Raw genomic sequence first — 16,246 nt, 5'->3', positions numbered from 1 at the left:
GATTGTGTCTTAAGCCTTTGTTCATTAATAAGATTCTGAATTTAATCCACTACCTGTTATATGCCTTTCTTTTGCTCTCTAATGGCTTAAGTGTCCAAATAATATATGTCCAGGAGTCTGGCCAGTATAGCAAACTGTCCATCAAAGGTTATGGCGAAGGCCACAGCTATAAGTTATTATTTACTGGTCCCCAATTTAGTGGGCATCATGGCACCCATTGAAGGGTTTCCCGGTACTCACTTGCATGCTTCCCATAGCATCTCTTCTCTGAGACTGTTTTTTCTCCATTGTAGTAGGTGCTTCCTCTGCATCTGCAGGAATAACCAATTTGGAAACAGCTGCCTCCACAGTAGACCTTCTAAATGCTAGAGTTGAAATGCAGACAAGATACCATGGCAGCCATTATGTTGTAGCACCCCTTCTCTGTTTTCCAAATTCTCCCAGTGTCCCCTGGTTCAACATTGTTGGGGACCCCTGCTATAGCTTATACTTAAGCCCTACTATATAGTCCACTGTGACTTTTCTGTTTAGCATCTTTCTTCTTCCCTCCTACACAGGTTGTTAGTTTTATTTAATCTTGACTGACAATGACGTACTGTGCGTATTCCAGTATGGTAGAGGGTAGTTTTGGTAATTCCGGAGAAAGTGTTGTGAAGGAGAACAGCCATGATAGAGAGACACATATTATCCTAGCCTTTACCACATAACTGCTATACACAGGAATTGAAATTATTTACAGTAATAAGTACACTTATCTAGTCTCAATGCATATTTTGCCTAATACAAATAACTTGTCTTAGGAAAATAGCCACCATGTTCTGTCTGGCATATAAAAGAAGGGTGATGATACAAATAATGTCCATTTTGAGTTGAGAGACTATGTATTCATGGAGCAGTTTTACTCACTTACATAATTAAAAGTTATAGCCTTAACTACTTTTTTCACTGGCTAACCTACACCTTAGGCACTGTTTTATGCTAGCACGCCTAAATTGTCTCTGGACAGCCTTTTAAAGAGGATGGTTAAGAAATGTCCCCTGAGGCTCCTGTTCCTGCCAGACCAATCAGTGCAAAACAGCAACACATATATTGTTCCATTGCCCTGCCCACTCAGTTGTCCGCACCTCATACCATGGTTGAGCAGACGATCGGTCTATACTGATGTTCAGGTGCGTTACCTTTTAGAAGACAGAGATGCATCGATTAGAGATGCTGTAGCTAGATTCTTATTGATCACCAAATCGGATAATCTTCATTTATCTATTTTTATTTTTATTTAATTTTAGATTTTCTTCTTATTACACTGTTTTATTGTGATTTACTGTTACTGTTTTTTTTTCAAATTATGTTGCCAAAGGTTTATTGATTGACTTCAAATTTAGAAGGCTATAACAATAATCAATCTTTCTAAATCCATTGAAGTCAATGGTCTTAAAAGTGTAAAGTATGCATAACATGGCATTGTTAATATCTCAGTTTTTGCTCCTCAGAAGGGTATGACAAAGCAAAAAAGCAGGGAAACCTCACTATGAACCCCTTTTTTGGGTACCATCAATTACCGTATATACTCGCATATAAGCCAAGTTTTTCAGCCCTTTTTTTAAGCTTAAAAAGTCCCCCTCAGCTTATATGCGGGTATTAAAAAAAACAGCTGCCAGACAAGACAGGAAGGTGGGAGACAAGTCTACTTGCCTGAAGAGCAGAAGCAGGAGAGACACAGCAAGCCCGGGAGGGAAAGAACAGTCTCCACCTCCCCCTCTCCCTGCCTTAACAAGGCCAGCAGGAGGCCAGCATGGGCAGGAAGCTCTGAAGCTCTCTGAACAGAGAGCAGAAGGAGGAAACCTCCCTAAGGGAAGGCATGGAAAGTAGGGGGAACAGAACACCCAACTAAGAAGAAGGGAAGCAGCACAGGACTGGATATCAAAAGGCAAGACAGTTCAGATGGAAAGAGGGAGGAGGAAAGGGATAGAAAACCTTAGCTAAAAAAAAAAAACTAAGCCAAGAAATGTTTTAACCTGGCACTGAAGGATACAATGATAAGTGCCAGGCAAGTTTCATGGGGGCATTTGAAAGTCAAGTTGCCACCACAAAGAAGAAGATTTGGTTCTTATATGCCACTTTTCTCTACCCAAAGGAGTCTCAAAGTGGCTTACAGTCACCTTCTCTTTCCTCTCCTGACAACAGACACCCTGTGAAGTGGGTGAGGCTGAGAGAGCCCTGATATTACTGCTCGGTCAGAACAGTTTTATCAGTGCTGTGGTGGGCCCAAGGTCACCCAGCTGGCTGCATGTGGGGGAGTGCAGAATTGAACCAGGCACGCCAGATTAGAAGTCTGCACTCCTAACCACTATACCAAATTGACATCACTTCAGCAATGTCCGGCAGTGCCCTGTCTGTCTCTGCCTTTGCATTCTCACTCTGTTCTTTGCAGCTCCCTTCCACCTTCTGACTGGGATAGAAGGGCTCAAGAATTTCCATCCCAATTCATATCTAATAAATGGTGCTTTAATTCTGGATTGCTTATACTTTGGAAATCTGGTTGGACTTCAGGGTGCCTCTGGACTCAAATCTTGCTCTTCTCCAGACCAACATGGCGACTCACCTGAAACTGTCTCTGGTCAACACCTATTTTACCCCCGAGGACAGAGGCACAACAAGCATGGTTTGCTTCTTTACAGTCAAGAAATTAAAGCAAGTCGGCTATTGTCAGCATATTCCCTTACAGATCAATGGAAAAACTAATTTCTCAGTAAATGGATGAAACTCAGAAATATGTTAAAATCTAAGTGGATTTTTTTTCCTACTGACCTTTTTTAAAATAAGTATGAGAAGCAAAATTTAAGTTGCTTAGCAGCAAGCGCTGTGTTTCTTAGTCACTGCCTAGTGTAATTACAAGTGCTAGGAAGTTACTATAATCTCCATGAAGGATTTTTAAAGTGGAGAATTTCCAAAAGTCATCAACATGTCTGATCAATTTCTCCGCAGCATCAGGGAAAGGGGGTGGGGAGAAATAAAAGGATGAAGTGACGGAGCAACCTCCTGACAGAACCATCTGATGCACATTTTTTTCAACCTCAGGTACACAAATCAAAACACTGCTGTCAGATTTTCCAAGACATGTTCTTTACTCCCCCACCACCTTCCATTTAGTGTTCTTTTTGTCATATGAGAGAATAATAACTTTAAATTTACTCCTTATTTATTTTATTTATATTTCAGTTTATATCCTGCCACTCCCAGGCAAGGCCTGTGGCGGATAACAATTGTTGGTCCCACATTAAAATCTAAAACAATATAAAATCCCTTATAAAACTCTCTAGTGCCAAAAGTTCCCATCTCTCCCAGCTCAACATACCTTTTGGTAAAACAGTGCTTCAGGGGCCACAAAGGGGGGGGGGGCAAATCCAATAGCACTGGCCTCAATCAAAGACCTGGCGGAAGAGATCCGTCTTGCAGGCCCTGTGAAACAGAGAGTTCTGCCTGGGCCCTTAGCCCTTTGTTTATGATGTCAAGAACAATAACAAATTTGTAAAATTCAACCATAAGAGTGTTACTCTTTAGATGTAATAAATTTTTAAAAATTAAACTCCATGTATCTTCGTTGTAATGCTAGTTCATTATTCTGGATCTTTAAAAATTAGTCATAAAATTCCTTCATGCAGTGCATTGAGTATTGCCATGCATGGATGCACCCAAGCTTTGAATGTTTAAAAGCAAATCTTTGCCTTCAGTTTCCACCTATGCCAACTGAAAACAGCCATTTACATTGCCTTCCCAAGTGGAGTAGCCCTCTTTTTAAGTTCACTGACTTCGGTTAACTTTGGAAGGTGTAATTCTGCTTAGGAGTACACTACTAGCCTTTTACTTCCTAGATGCTCACTTTCAAGAGTGCTTGAGCAAACTACTGGAGAACCTACTGGAGACTCTCCAATTGTTCTGCATGCCTCAGATAGACCCAGTTATTGTCCAGCCTCATATAGTTACCTCAAAAATGTTTACTAAGTTATTTAAAACATTTTAATGCTGCCTTTCCACACAGCCAAAAGGCACAAGTTTATGCGCATAAAAACATTTTTAAAAATACAGTGGAAATTATAAAATTCAATGAAAAACACACAGAGTAACTTGTAGGCAGGGCTTAACATTTAGGTGAGATGTGATGCATATGCATGTAGAATACATTTCTCCCTTGTCACTTCCTCCACATGAGAGAAAAGGAATGATCTGACCCACCTGCACTGTCTCTCATGGTGAGTCTGTATGAGACACAATCAAGCATTATTGAATGCTCTTCCTGATGCATCTGTCTTCCCATTCTGGCAATTAACTTACAGTGGGCTACTTTAAGAGTGGGAGTTGATGCTGGAACTCTCTGGACTCCACCCATCACTGCTGCTGCTTAATTGCCTCCATAGACTGCTATTCCATCAGAGGTAATGTTACAGCATTGCATGCCAGAACAGGTGAAGGTAAAGAGACAGCCCATTATTATATTATGCAGGTAAGGAACACCCACATTGGGCAAGGGTACTGTTACCCAGTAAGAGACCATCACTAGGAATGTGTGAAAGTTGAGGGATAATTAAATTCTCAAATTTTACTGAAAGCTGGCATATTTTAAGTGAATCACTTGTCTACTTTTGGAACGATAATGCAGACCAGCTGGTTTCGGCTCTCTTGCTAGTGCCACTATTAAACAATATTTAATTTTTAAGCTGTTTGGAACACTTTGTTCCCAGGGAACCATGAATGAGGGGGATTAAATTATATCTGCATTATACTTTTCTTAGCGACTGGTAATTATATTGTCAGTCATCATGCCATGCTATTCATTGCACTGAGCTGCAGCTGGGGGAAGGGTGATTTCATTTTTCCTGTTCTATAGCATGAATCTGTTCAGCTACCTAGAGCTACAGTAACCCACTGAAACCAGTGGGTCTACTTGTGGGGAAAGGTGAAGACTATGAAGATCAAAGGTTTCATACTGACAGTACTACGAAGTAAATAAACATTTTTCAAGAGTTTGTTCCAATGAATTAAATGTATAATTAGTTGCTATTATGATATAAACAAGAGACTTTATAGGGATTGTGGTTTTTAAAAAATACACTAAATAAGACTGAGGAAATTATGGTCTACAGCTTTTTGTAGAATTGTTGCTCTTTAAAATCTCAATGGACACTTTGAAGCAGTGCACCCAAATACCCACGTGGTGATTTAATCCAGTGGTCCCTAACCCCTGGTCTGGGGACCAGTACCGGTCCGTGGATCAGTCAGTACCGGGCCATGGCTCCTCCGCCCTGGCTGCTGCCTCAGGGGCTGCCCTGCCACTCTGCCACCGGCTCACCTTTGGTGCTCTCCAGTGCCCACCATGGCTGGCGCTCCCCCTCGGTGTGGCACTGTGCAGCTATTGCTGGCAGCGCCCCCCAGGAAGTCAGGGGTGCCAGCAGGAAAGCAAGTGGAGCAGGGGCTCAGGCGGCGGCGATATCCCTCGGCAAAAGACTACCCCCCCCCCAGGCCTCAGTAAAATTGTCAAGCGTTGACCGGTCCCTGGTGATAAGAAGGTTGGGGACCACTGATTTAATCCATACCACCATCCCAATCAGCAAAATAGACAGATACAGTGCTAAAATCACTATACTCCAGAGGGGAGGAATCTCAGTTACCACACTATTTGGGAAAGTGATTATCTAGAAGTGTAATCACAAAGTAACTCTTAACAGGGACCGTGTAGATAGATACACACAGCTTGCACTCAGGATTTTAGGCAGTTCCATCTCCATCCTTGGAACGGCTTCTGACAGTCATCAGAGGAGAGTTGTTTTATTAACATAAGCTAAGAATATAATTCCAAAGCCTGGCTTTCTACTCCTAGTCCGTAAAAAAGTGGTGCACAAGTAGATCAAACTTCACATTAAGGAGTTGGCTGATAGCCATCAGCCACAATGGTCTAAATGAATGGGTCTATATTTAATGCATATATCATAACTATATATACATGTATAAAGATTGCCTTAAATGATTATGTCAGTCTTTTACATGTGACTTAGAAGTCATTTGATGATAAAGTTGTTTATCTGGTAAGCAGCAGTTGATTATTTATTGTTGATTTATAGATTAGAGTTAAGAACAAGTGGGTTAGGTAGACACACAGACACAAACAGATGAAAACCAAATATTGGAAATGTGCAAAATTCTCAGCCAAGGAAGATGAAGACAAAAGTATATATTCAGGGGCATATTCAGTTATCTGGTTTGAAAGAACCAGTCAGAAATTCTCTGGGAAAGAGAGGAGCTGACCATAGTACTGAAACGGCTTGCATGTTATCTATAAAATCTACTGATCTTATTTGAATATGTGGAAGTGATTAGGTATATGTTTACACTGGCTAGTAAAAACCCAGATATGTATATCAATAGAAGGGATGAATAAGTTTTGTGCTACCACTAATAGTTGTCACTGTATTTTAATACATTCAGCCCTAGAAGATTTAATAGTGGATTCAGAGAGAATTATGTATGTACTCTAAGGTTGCCAACAACATGAAGAACAAAAATGTTCTTAATGTAGGGAAATGGACAGGTGAAGCTTTTCATGTCATAAGACAAATAATATCACCTGGTAAATAGCATGCCATTAAGCCTCTATTAAAGAGACAAGACACTTTTTCTCTAGGCTTTTGGTAATGCTAACATAATTACAGAGAAGAATTGTTCTGCAGGAAGACTTCTTCAGGAGACTGAAATTCTGAAACAAAAGTCAAGGTAAGGGTAGATTCAGACGTAGCTTGTCTTTGATTGACTTCTGCCATTGTTCAACAAAATTAATGTAGAACTTTGTCATCCAGGTTTAGATGCTGTAGCCACAGAGCTTCTGACAAGCCCCCAGTCTGTATCTTTGTGAAGGTTGCTCCAGATTTTACTCTTGAAAGTATATTACTGCCAACAGCACTGTAGCAAAAGTATCATGCCACCCCACCACCACCACCCTACATGGTGGATAAGAACAGCCTAGCTGCAGGCACCAACTTTGTTGTAGAGAACAAACACAATAGATCTATTGTGACATATGCTTTTGTAAGCACAACTCACTTTATCAGATCCATAAAGTGGTCATCAAATGGAATAATATGCATACAGAGAGAAGTAAAAATAGTATTATTTGCAGAATGAAGCCAAGTGGGTAAATTGTGCGAGTGCCATGCGCCACAATATTATGCTAAGCACAAATGACCCTTTAAGTGTGGCTGTAGTCCAGTGTGGTTATCATGTCCCATATCCTAGCCTACCACTCTACTATACATGTTGGCTGGTTTATTATGGCACAATAATTCGTATACAACCAAGTAGTGAAGTTAAAAAGATCCACACATGATTAATGCTTTGCAAATAAAAGAGAGAAACACTTAAAGCTGACACATTGACAGTGGAGAGATTAATATGATAGATTTCAGGCAAAAGCTGAACTCTGTCCTACAGAATACTGCCTTCCAAATGCTTACCGGTCCAAATACTTAAAGACCAACCTAAGCCCATTCAAAGTTATCCAGCATATCAAACGTTTTGTACAGGGGTTCAGTGGTTCTAGAGATAAAATTGAATAGGAAAATAAAGGAAAATAGAAAAATGAGGAGATACAAAATAACTTAAAGGTGGAAAAGAGAAAAGGATATAGAAATTGTTACCAAGTAGACCTGTTGAGAATACATGAGAGGCAGCTCTTGAAGGTAAGAAAGAAGACATTGCCTGTCTATCCTGCTCTGGGCATATTTACCAGGTATTTCCATTCTGTTAGAGATGGGGGTCACCTTTGGTTCATGTGATCCTTTCCTCAGACAGCAACATGACTCTGCTTAATCATCCACATTGCCAGTGGATAGGACTCCAGACTTTCTTTGAAATCCATCTTACACCTTGGCCTTCCACCTCGCCTTTGTTATGAATATGCCTCTATATGCACAGCAAAAGGACCTTGTATCTCCTTAGCTAATTTCCCAAATACACAGTTCATGGTGGCTTTAGGAGCAGATTATCAATAGGATGCAAATATAGTGACCACTCAGATTCCTGTTGGTAATCTGATATATCCAAAATAACCTAAGTAGTTCTGCTGTCATCTCCCTTTACTATTACATAGAAATGGATCAGGCTATGGACTGAATTTTGTTCTATAATCAGTGCTAATTTCTGAAGTTGGCTCTGATCAAACATAGTTGAAATGCTCTTCATAAGAATACAGGAAGGGATCCATAAAGAATTCCTCTCTCCAAAATACCAAGTTTAATGGCTGTGCTCCACTGCACTATTTAGTAGTACCATGAAATATTGACTCACCAAGGGCACAGATAAACCTCTAGGATATTGGGAATTGTGTTGCATGTGAGCAAAAAGGAAAATACCCAAGAAAATGATAGACACAGAAAAAGAATATTACTGAAATATTCACATTCTGCTTTTCCTCCAAAAGTGGTTTCCAGCATAATTGTCCTCCTCCCCCTCCTCTTTTCCTCACAACAACCCCCTGATGTGGGTTAGGCCAAGAGTGTGTGACTGGCCAAAGGTGATCTAGCAAGATTCCATGGCAGAGTGGGAGTATCTTCTGGACGGTACCCCACACTAGCTCTCCTGGTGATGTGAGGATACCAATTTTATTGTCCTTTGTAACATGTTAAGCTGTTGCTGACTTGCTGTAGATGACTTGTTTTACAAAATCCCTTCTGCAGTGCAGGCTTCCATTTTCATGCTCGATTTCTGAGAGTTAGTTTTTTGTGATGAAGCTTACTGCAATCTTAGGCCAGTAATTCTCATTCATCCTAAACAACATCACAGGGTTATTGTGATGATAAAGCCATGTAATAAAGAACTGTGAGTTCCCTGGGAGGAAAGGAGACATAGAATGAACCCATTGTTATTATCTCTGCTGAAGAAAATAAATAAGATTGGGGTTCAAGTTTCAGTTTGTGTCTTAGAACAGTGAATAACGTGTAAAAACTACCAACTTACTTCATTTATACCCCTTCTTTCTCCCCAATGCAGACTCCAAATGGTTTACATGAGTCCCTTCTCCTCCATTTTTAATTCCCAATAACTAGGTTAGGCTGAGAGTAGTTAGTAGTCTATTCTGACTACTTTTGAAACACCAGCATTATAATTACTTTAGATTGTACATGAATTAACTTGATGACACCCTGGAATTTGGAACAGATCATGAACCACTTAATGGCCTGTTACACATAGTGCCCTGTGCCATGGCATGCCAAATCCCTTATAAAGGGATTTCCACACAAAACCATCTGGACAGGAAACCATCTGTAGTCCTTCCAGTTGACTTCAATGTAACTATATCATGTTCCCTATATTTTATTTCTGTATTTCAGAACATGACAGTATCAAGCACAGTATAATGGCATTATGAACCAAGCCTGAGGGACCCTAGTCCCTCACAATAGACACTAATTAACATGTAATCAGTGCGGCACATTTCCTTGACCTTTTGATAGTCAGCATGCACCTGCAGGATGTTAGAAGGCTGTAAAACTAGACTATGCAAATATTATTTTTAAAATCATTGTTTTGAGCTTGGAAATTATTAATAGAATTTGCAAGGGATTCAGGGGGGAAATATCAGATGTGGGGTAGGATAGTTCCTGCTATTATTTTACAACTTATGTTGCTGTAGAGCAGGGGTAGTCAAACTACGGCCCTCCAGATGTCCATGGACTACAATTCCCATGAGCCCCTGCCAGAGACTGCTGGCAGGGGCTCATGGGAACTGTAGTCCATGGACATGGAAAAAATCACAAGATGTCATAGTCCCATTGTATACAGCACTGGTCAGACCACACCTGAGTACTGTGTGCAGTTCTGGAGGCCTCACTTCAAGAAGGACGTCGATAAAATTGAAAGGGAGAGCGACGAAGATGATCTGGGGCCAAGAGACCAAGCCCTATGAAGATAGGTTGAGGGACTTGGGAATGTTCAGCCTGCAGAAAAGGAGGTTGAGAGGGGACATGATAGCCCTCTTTAAGTATTTGAAAGGTTGTCACTTGGAGGAGGGCAGGATGCTGTTTCTGCTGGCTGCAGAGGAAAGGACACGCAGTAATGGGTTTAAACTTCAAGTACAACGATATAGGCTAGATATCAGGAAAAAGTTTTTCACAGTCAGAGTAGTTCAGCAGTGGAATAGGCTGCCTAAGGAGGTGGTGAGCGCCCCCTCACTGGAAGTCTTCAAGCAAAGGTTGGATACACACTTTTCTTGGATGCTTTAGGATGCTTAGGGCTAATCCTGTGTTGAGCAGGGGGTTGGACTAGATGGCCTGTATGGCCCCTTCCAACTATATGATTCTATGATTCTATGACATCTGGAGGGCTGCAGTTTGACTACCCCTGCTCTACAGCAATGCAAAACACACTTATGCTTGCTTCTGTGCCCTCTCAACATATGCTATGCCATGTATATTGTTGCCCATAAATCTCCAATGCTTCCTGTCCTCCAACAGGAAATTGACTGTCTATGGCTACTTCGAACTTACCACAACTCACACAACAGTATTTCCTATCAAACAACTCCAATTTAAACAGTGTGCATTGTAAGCATAGACAAAAACGCATTTGCAATTTAATTCCTTCATTCAATATTTCATAATCCCTTCAGATGAAAGAAAGCAATGTTCCTTGTTTATTGTTCAGAGCATGACTACTTGGAATGGGCAAAAAGAAACGTTGGCATTTAACGTTGCACATATGCTGTTACACTGATTGAATACATGAGCCTTTCAAGACAGATGGTAATCTCTGAAGTATTAATACTTCAACCAAAAGAACAAGCGGACTATACAGGACTAAGGGGTTTGGAAAATAGGATTGGATTTGCCATTGTAGCTGATTGAACTGATCTTTGGCCATAACATTGGCAACACATTGCCACAATGTATGCAACCCAAAATTATAGACTATTGTCTCAAAAGTCAAACAAGGCAAACACACATTCATGCAGCTTGAAGACAGAGTAGTATTTATCAATAACTAGTCCTCCCAGCTAATTTTAAATATTTATGTTCCTCTTTATTTTCTTAAAACTGACATCTTTGTTACATTTATGAAATGTGAATGCACTAATAACAGAAATGCCTGTGTAGACTCTAAGCACAAAATGTTCTTCAAAACATTCAGGATTATTCCATGCAAATACTGCTGCTAACACAAGGGAATGTTTTCAATAGGTAGTTAAAAATTAAATACTAGTATGAAATTTATTCTTAATTACTTTAAGCATTTTCAGTATGTTTCACAAAGAGGTATCACTAAAGGAACAGTCACCTCTAAGAGTATGCTAATCATTCTAAAGCACAATGAAGATTGTACTGATTCTGCGTTGCATCATAGTTATACTGGGATTATCCCAATGGGATGTTAACATCACTAGTATACACAAGAGTGCAAATTTCTAGCCCAGAATGCTGGTCACCTCATTTCTGCTAGGGCTACCAAAGAAAAAAAAGGATGAAAGTTTTTCACCTGAGTGGGCAAACAAGCGGTATGATCTTATACAGTTTAAATAGGAAACCTTCAGGAAGGATTTTGGGGTTGGGTGCTTCGGCCCCCAAAGCACCCAACCCTAGATCTGATATTGTAAGAATGCATATCTGAATAACTTATTCCAAATGGGTAGCTGTGTTGATATGAAGTAGTAGAACTGTGTTTGTGTCCAATGGCCCCTTTCTGACCTGCAAAGTTTTATTCAAGGTGTAGACTTTTGTATCTAAGGAAGTGTGCATGCACATCAAAGCTCATACCTTGAACAAAACTTTGTTGGTCTTAAAGGTGCCACTGACTCAAACTTTGTTATGAAAAAAAAGCTTTTAGAGATCTTGATTTCATATAAGAGGCCTCTCACATCAGCTACTCTGAAGTACCTCCTATTATTTGATTAGCAAGACAACTGCAGGCAGAGTACGTGAGTGTGCAGGCCAACTACTTTGCTTTAGCCATTGTAGTGGATGCTGGCTTCACCAGCAACCTTGATAAATCATCCAGAAGTGTACACCGCCCACATACCTTACATAATGCGCACAATAACAGGTCAGAAAAGTGCAGTAACCTTTCCAAAAGAGTGGGTGAGTTGTGCATTCATTTCCCAGGCTGTTCAAGAAAGAAACAGTATTCACAATGTAGGTGGTATGTGAAGAAAGGATACTGAGATAGAGATGAGATGGCATAAGTGTCCTTGGATGTTTTCATAACATGGGCTCCTTTGTGTTTATATCTGTGCCTTATTCAGCTACCTCAGAGTCATGGTAACATGACATGATTCGCCTTCAAGTTCTCTTTTATTGGTAAAAATGATTCAACAGTCAGGGTATAATTAACCATTAGAGCAGAGGTAGTAAAACTGCAGCCCTCCAAATGTCCATCGACTACAATTCCCATGAGCCCCTGCCAGTGTATGCTGGCAGGGGGCTCATGGGAATTGTGGTCCACGGACATATGGAGGGCCGCAGTTTGACTACCCCTGCATTAGAGTATCATGTTGAAAACTCCCATTTTAGCGAGGTTTCCATAGGTAAAACGTGCCCCTTTTTCTCCCTGTGAGCCTTCTGGAAAATTTCTGACTGTTCCGAAGATGGCAAGTTCTCTATGTGACATGACAGAAAAACAATGCCTAAGACTGAAATCTTGACTACACTTTCTGAGAATAAGCCCCACTGAATAAAATGGGACTTACTTCTGAGCAGATCTGCTTAGGCTTGTTCCTTGGGGTGGGAAGACACAGTATCTCACAGGAGAAGAAGAGTTATTATGCAATATGCACCCATAGTAGCATCTAACAGAGGGGTAAGGAAGAGGAGGCATAGATGGTAGAATGCTATCCTCAGATATTTTACTGCAGTATGACCATCTACGCTTGAGGTAGTTCATAAGTTACTAATTGGGATTGCTGATTATTCTGGTCATACTAATACTGTTTTGCCAAAAGATTTCCTCATATATATCCTCCCTGTTTTGCAAATAATTTATTACATATGGAAGCTATACACTCCTTGAGAAGAGAGATGACAATTTATTACTGTTCTTAGACAGAACATCATTATTCTATTAGTTCTTCAGTGGGTTCTCCCAAGTTTTAATTCCCTCTATCCATTTTCTCTAGTCCACACATATAATTACATACTCCTCTTTTTTGTCTTTTTTTCTCAGTTGAAAAGCCCGATATTTTAAGGCCTTTTATTCATAGAAACCCACTAATCATCTTGGTTGCCCTTCTTTAAATTTCTTTTTTTTTTTTTTTTGCAATTACTTTTAGGGATATGGTGACCAGAACCACTCATAATATTCAAATGAGGATGAACCACAGTCTTACACTGCTGAGTGATTTGTTTTCAATTCCTTTCCTAATTATTCCTAGCAATCTCATTCTCAACCAGTTTAAACCCCATCAGCATATATTTAAAATTAGGATTTTTGTTCCAATATGTATCACCTTACCAACCTTCATTTGTCATACTGTTGCCCACTTACCCCATTTAGAAAGATGTTCCTGTCTCTTAAATATCCAGGAAGATTGTTTCTGTCATTCTCTCTGTTTCTGTCCCCCTTTACAATTCCATTTAAAATATCACCCCAAGATTGAACTATGTTTACAAGCCAGAGTCTGGGACCGGCATGTGTAAGTATGCTTATACATAACTCTGAGAGGGGAGTCTTCTGTGGTTAACACTATTATAGTTTTGATATGAATTATAATATTTCTAGGGTACTTACAGAGCTGTATGCAAAGCAAAATAAGACAATTCCTGTCTTGGTGTTAACAATCTAAAGAACAAGACAAAGGGAGTAAGCAAAGTATGCCAGGTTAACTTTCCTCCAGCCTCTGAAGTCTTAGGCTGACAGAATTAAATTCTATATTCTATGTATGCAATGTTTTTTGTGAACCACCCTGAGCCGCATGGGAGGGTGGTATAAAAATCTAATAAATGAATAAATAAATAAATTTGCATGGAAGGTGACCAAAATAAGGAAGATCAGGGTGAAGATGGAACAATCTTGACCAAATTGTGTTACTTACTAGCTGGAATGTATTTTAATTTCAAATTGTAGCTCTATTGATTCTTGTGGCTGGAATTTTTTTCCATTTTAACTTCTACTGTATTTTATTTTATTTGTATTGCTGTTTCTGGTCTAGTCCTGCATTAATGAAACTAAACAGACATCTGCACATCTTAGCAAGCGCCCAGCAATGAAAAATGGAGTTTGGATCAAACTGATGACAGTGAGTCATGCTAATGGCATATGAATATGATGCAATTCCTTCATTAATCATGCAAATGCCATATTTGGTGGTATAAACCAAAAGGATCTAAAGGGTACCTTCCCTGATAATTTGGCCTTAATAACAATCCAAATAATTAAAGACAATAAGCAATGGGACAGTTCAGACATTTCCTCTTAAGTACTAAACAGGAAGATTTCTCCTCCTAATCCATCACGTAAAGTACTCAGTCATCTACCTGCCTATCTAAACTATTAATCTCCCTAAATGAACAGTTCTATATACTTTTAAATGTAATGCAAAAAAATTAAAATCCCTTCACAATCCATAAAAAAGTTTTCAAATTAGCTAATTTCCAGAAAACTTGTTACACAAGTTAGAATGTTTCCTGAGTTTGGATGGGGGAGTTAGTGAATGCAAGAAGATTTAGTAAGAGGCAAGAAACCACTGATCTCTACCTGTGCATACTAGGGACCTTACAAACTCGTACAGGGACAAGTTTGAAATAAATGAAAAAAAAACCGAGGACAGTTCTTATTATTGTTCTTCTTATTATTAAACTAGCACACTTGCACATAAATTAAACTAAGCATATACACAAGAGGAAAAACTGAGGTGAGATGGTGAGAAGGGAGTATAAGGGGGAAAATAAAGCTAAAGAAAGCTTCACAATGTGCGGAAGTCCAAAGTGAAATAGTCAGCATTTCTAGAAAAGAATAAGAGTCTACAAATGTGTAGGGATGTGAATATTGGCTCTGAGAGCACACACATCTGTGCCTTAAACAGATTTGTATTTGGAGGATAAGGTTGGGTGCTGTACAACCTAGAACAATCGGCTTGGCAAGATTGCATGTGTTTAATGAATAAACCTAGAGGGTACATGATGTTTGTTTATTTGGCTTTTTATGCCGCCCATTCTTTACAGCTCTGGGCGGTTTACATGGAACATTATGTAATTTTACATGGAACATTATAACCTTTAAACCTCTCCTGTGGATCGGTATAAATAAAAGCCTAAGGGGTAAAGGGGAGGAGAAAGGGCGAGCCCTATCCATGATAAAAACTCAGAGTGGCTCCTGATTTGCCCCTCCGAGTGTCACTTGAGGGCCAAGAGGCCAATCGCGCGGCTCCCCATTGGCTGCTTGGCCCGTACTCGGCTGAGCCAGCTAGGAGTTGCCACGCCGAGGAAGCTGCCTTCCCCGCGATAAGTCCTCCAACTGGCTTACCCTCACCCTCGGGAAAGGAGCAGGGACACCGCGTCAAAGACGTGGCGGCCCTGCTCCTTTCCTACCCCAGGGTCCCTTCATGTGGGGAAAAGGAGCAGGGACGCCGCGTCGAAGACGCCCTGCTCCTTTCCCGCCCATGTGCAGTGGCCCATGGCTGCGGAGGCCACGACCGGCCTCCAGCCGCGGGACCGCCAATGCGAAGGCTTCACCGGGGAGGGGGCCTAGTGCCCATTTTATTTTTAAATAAAATAAAATGGACTTTCCCCCTAGTAATCTATAACATACAAGTTTCAATACAACATCACAACAACTAAGTAACTATTTATAACACAATATAAATAACAACACTGGGGTGATCAAATTTGTTCAGTCATGGAAGGGCGTCTAAGGGGGGGTCTTTCCTCATAGGCCCTGCTCCTTTCCTGTCCCAGGTCCCTTCAAGTTGTGGGGGGGGCGCGGTAGGCGGGGCCATTTCCTGGGCCCGGCTGAAGGCCCCAGGTTGCGACCAGGTGGCTGGCTCGCAGAGCCACTGAGTGCGCTCCCGCCCGCCTGGGGACGTTTAGCCTGGGGGGGGAGGAGATAGTTCCGGGAGGGGGAACCCTTCCCAGCCGCCCTGCCAGTGCTGCCAAGGCGGCTGGGAACGGCTAGTGCCTGCTGTATTCTTTTTACAGTGGGCTTAATAACTAGTATATGAATGATTTGGATAACACCTATCTGTTCTTCTTGATGGTTTTTCTTCTTGGGGTACAGA

General features: G+C 40.7%; 1 protein-coding gene across 1 annotated transcript in view; it reads left to right on the top strand.

Annotated features, from left to right (window-relative positions):
• Window positions 1-4,463: 4,463 nt before the first annotated feature.
• The window catches only part of ANKRD34B (ankyrin repeat domain 34B), a 31,587-nt gene continuing 19,804 nt past the window's right edge, over window positions 4,464-16,246 (top strand). Inside the window, exon 1 of the mRNA XM_077347479.1 lies at window positions 4,464-4,501. The gene's annotated coding sequence lies outside the window, so the exon portion shown is untranslated. The remainder of the gene's footprint in view (window positions 4,502-16,246) is intronic.

This window comes from Paroedura picta, chromosome 7, assembly GCF_049243985.1.
Source record: "Paroedura picta isolate Pp20150507F chromosome 7, Ppicta_v3.0, whole genome shotgun sequence".
NCBI classification, from domain to species: Eukaryota; Metazoa; Chordata; class Lepidosauria; order Squamata; family Gekkonidae; genus Paroedura; species Paroedura picta.
Note: the sequence above shows the minus strand (reverse complement) of the source record. Positions and strands in the feature narration are given on the sequence as shown.